Below are 3,741 nucleotides of genomic sequence, written 5' to 3'. Positions count from 1 at the left end.
TGTGGAGGCTTTAAGTACAAGATCTGGAGGCTGGTGGAACTGATTTCTGGTGAGCTTTCTGGCTGCAGAGGGTGCTTCCTCCCGGGTCTTCACATGATGTTTCCTCTGTGTGTATGCACCTTCAGCATCTCTCCTCTTCTTATAGAAACTAGTAGGATTGGATCAAGGCCCCACCCTAATAATTTCATTTAACCTTAATTACCTTTTTAAAGGCACTATCTTTAAATACAGTGACAATGTGGGGGCCAGAGCTTCAACATATCAATTTGGTCAGGACTATAATTCAGTCCATAATAGTCCAACCACTGGTCCTCCTAGGTCCATGTTCTTCTGGCAGGCAAAACACATTCACATCATCTCATACCAAAAGTCTTAACCCGTCCCAGAATCAGCTCCAAGTCCAAAGTTTATCTAAATATCAAAGTGTGGTGATATTTAACCTAATTAATTCAGACGCAACATCCGCCCCAACTATGAACCTGTGAAATCAGAAGAGTTTTGTGCCTCCAAAATAAAATGAGAGGATAGGCATATGATAGACATTATTGTTCCAACAGAAAATAATTGGAAAATAGGAAAGGATGACTGGTCCCAAGCAAGTCTAATAACTAGAAAGGCAAAGTCCATTACATCTAAAGGTATAAGCAAATAATCCTCCAGTACCAAGATAGTGGCAGCCACACTTTCTAGGCCCATTGCAGCACTGGCCTCACCACCTCATCTCTTAGCAGATCCTCCACCCCTCACCCATGGGTGGTGGCCTTGTTCCTGATGCACTGAGCAAGGGGAGTCTGGCGCTCTGAAACTAAGGAGAGGTGTCTTGTCCACTGCAACTGATGAGGAGGAAGCCTTGTTTCCTGGGCTGGTGAGTTTTGGTTCTCTGGTGGCAATGGCAGACCTGCTAATCTCTGAATTCTTGTTTGGGTCATTTTTCCCTTTTTGACGGATAAGTCATGGTTGCAGCTATATAGCCAGACAACTCTATTGTCCCATTCTAAATAATCTTACAAGTCTGAACATCTTCCTTCATTATGTCCCATCTAGTCCAAACTGGAAGGATCTCTGTTCATATAATCTCTTACTTCTGCTAATATAGCTAATTAAATTCACAGGTACTCTGTTTATGGAGTGATTTACAAGCCACATTCTTGGTGTTCTATTGAGAACATGCTCTCTTATTTTTTGTAATATTGATAGTCTTGGAATTTTCCAAATATTTAAGTTCTGGTTCCTTTTTGCTTAACAATTTCTTTTTCAATTCATCTCTCTCCCATTGCATTTTACTACCAGTAATATTCAGAAAGTGCCAAAAAAATTTTAAGAAAGGAAAGAATGTATTAAAATTGTAATATTCAATATATACTGATAAGAAAAGGTAAATACAAGTCACGTTTGAGATTCTTTTGTCATTGCAGAAGTCAAATGTGACTTGAGTATTACAATTTTAATATGTTTCCCCCCCTTTCTTAAACACTATAATGTGCTGCATAACAACATTTCCATCAACAACAGACTACATGTACCACTGTGGTCCCAAAAGATTACAACAGAGCTGAAACATCCCTATCTTCTCATGATGTTATAGCTGTTGTCTTAGCACAGTGATTATCTCTTCCATGTTTAGATACACAGACACCATTGTGTTACAACTGCCTACAGTGTTTAGTGTAGTAACATGAGGCACTGGCTTGTAGCCTAGGAGTATCAGGCTATCCCATATAGCCGAGGTAGTCCAGCCTAGGTTATACCACCTAGAGCTGTGCCATTACACTGTATGATGTTCAGATGACAAAAATTAGCTACTAAAGCATTGGTCTCATTAGTGAAACTATGGTATACATTCTACTATCCTTGACTTTGCCACCCTGTTTTCCTGGAATATGTAATATTATGAAACAAGGAACCTCAGACAGAAATTGAACCACCAAGTAGGGACTGTACAACAGCAGAACACCATGCTCTAGAATATTTATTAATGGCAACATATGTTCAAAGTTAATAAATGTTGCTTGCTTTTATTACTTTCCTGAACATATCTTTTTTTCTGAAAATTCTATCTCTGTAACTCTGTCTCTTTTATAGATTCCTGGGAATAAAGAAAGCGCAGAAAAAATGATGTGGGGGGTGAATGAGGAGTATTTTACGGTCTGCAATAAGTGCTGATGGCGAAGAAGTGACAGAGGGGAGCATTCACTGTTTTCTTCTGCTAGCACCTTGCTCCACAAGCTATTACTCCATCTACCATTGAGGGTAGAGTCATTGTTCACTAACTGGCTTCCCCAGAACTCTACCTCCTGGTATAAAGACTCTATTTTCCAGAAATGCAAAAGCTTTCCCTGTTTCTTTCATGTCCCTCAGTTGCCACATTTTTTCACATATTTGACACTCTTCTATGCTTAAAAATACTAATACTTCAAGACCCAGATTAAATGGCACCTCCCCTATGTGGTCTTCCTTATTATCTCTAGCAAAATACATATAGTCATCTCCCCTACAGTACCTTCAAATAATTATAACTATGATGATAAAAGTGGCTTCTTCCACTGGTATGCAAGGTCTTTAAAGGAGATATTCTATTTTACTAATTTCTCTATTTCAAAGTAAAGTATCTGGTATATAGAAAGTACTTAATCAACAAGCATGGGATAAACGAATGAATGGCTATAGGGCACTTCTCTCCTGCATTCTGAAATTCTCTCTCATCCAAATGGCTGTGTTTAGCTTTATTAAGACCCATGATCCTCTGGAACCCAGTCTAGATTAAAAAGCAGAATAAATAGACAAGTTTCTTTTTCAATCTTTTAAACTCTTTATTAGTGGGACAATGTTGTCTGTGGCAACGTTTAATTTGTCAATACTTGCAAAACTAATTAGCATTTTTCACTCCATATGAAAAGATCAATATAATTATAAAAATCATCTGTGAAACACTCTATAGTTTCTCTTTTGCCTTGTATCTGCCTTCTCCTTTGGTCATCATCTTGATGATTGCAATTCCCAAACACTACATGTTGCCTGACAAGAGTCAGATTAGCTGTTCCCCAAGCCTGTGTTCTCCCCTTCTGGACACACAGATTGGCTATATTTTCTAGTCTCCACTGCTCTGTCACATGTGTTCTAACCAATGGAACATGGCTAGAAATCACAAAGTGCATCATATAGCATTCTAAACCTGGCCTACAAAAACACCTACAGGCCTTATGCCTTCTCCCCTTTTATCAGCTTATGAACCAAAACAGGGTAATCTTGGAAGTCATATTTTTTAAATATCAATTCCTAAGATGGAAGGAGCACAGCTTCTTGAAAATTCTATTGTGCTTGGGCTGTTACACATCCTGGTGTTTGTTTGTTGCTGAACTTTGTATTATATAACCAAAATAGTTATTTTACAATGGTTGTCGTCAAGACACTAAATAAGAAGACTACAGTGGCTAATGAGATCATAAAACAGCTCCTAAAACTTTGTATTGTGTATGGGTATAAGAAATAAGAATGGGAAGTTAGGTTTGGGAATCTCTGGCTAGTGACTCTCGTAACTGCGAAGCATGGTGAAAGGACTCCCATTACTGTAGACTTCCCCTATTTAACAGACAACTCTCATGCAGTCTGTGCTCCTGCTGTTTCCAAAATGTACTTTAAATATACAATGCCAATTATAGGGAGTGAACACATCAAGATTTTGACAGGTGTCTAGAGAGTAATGCAATTAATTTTATTTATGCACTTTCTGCTTAAATTCCC

The sequence above is a fragment of the Otolemur garnettii genome, unplaced genomic scaffold (assembly GCF_000181295.1).
Source record: "Otolemur garnettii isolate 467f Iridium unplaced genomic scaffold, OtoGar3 scaffold00199, whole genome shotgun sequence".
In the NCBI taxonomy this organism is placed as follows: Eukaryota; Metazoa; Chordata; class Mammalia; order Primates; family Galagidae; genus Otolemur; species Otolemur garnettii.
Note: the sequence above shows the minus strand (reverse complement) of the source record.